The sequence below is a fragment of the Alligator sinensis genome, unplaced genomic scaffold (assembly GCF_000455745.1).
Source record: "Alligator sinensis unplaced genomic scaffold, ASM45574v1 scaffold885_1, whole genome shotgun sequence".
Taxonomy (NCBI): domain Eukaryota; kingdom Metazoa; phylum Chordata; order Crocodylia; family Alligatoridae; genus Alligator; species Alligator sinensis.
Window position 1 is genome coordinate 2,206,055 of NW_005842056.1, and position 332 is coordinate 2,206,386.

A 332-nucleotide genomic window follows, 5' to 3' on the forward strand; every position below is an offset into this window, starting at 1 on the left:
CCGACACAGCGGGGCCCGCCCGCCCGGGAGCGCTGCTCTCTGCCCCCCGGCACGGCACCGCGGCCCGCGGGCTGGAGCGGGGCCAGGCCTCGCCCCTAGCTGCCGACCAAGCTGTTTGCTTTAGGGAGGGGCTGGGGTGGTTTAACGTGGCCGCCCCAGGGTGTGTCGGGTACTTCTCGGTTGTCCCGGCCCTCGGGTTTGCAGCTCAAATGCTTGACTTTTCTTTGGAGATTCGCATTCTTATCATACTCGCTTTATAAACTCAGCATCGCCGAGCCTAGTTGCATTGTGCAAGGTTATGGCTGGGGGAGGGGTTTTTTGGGGTGGGGGGG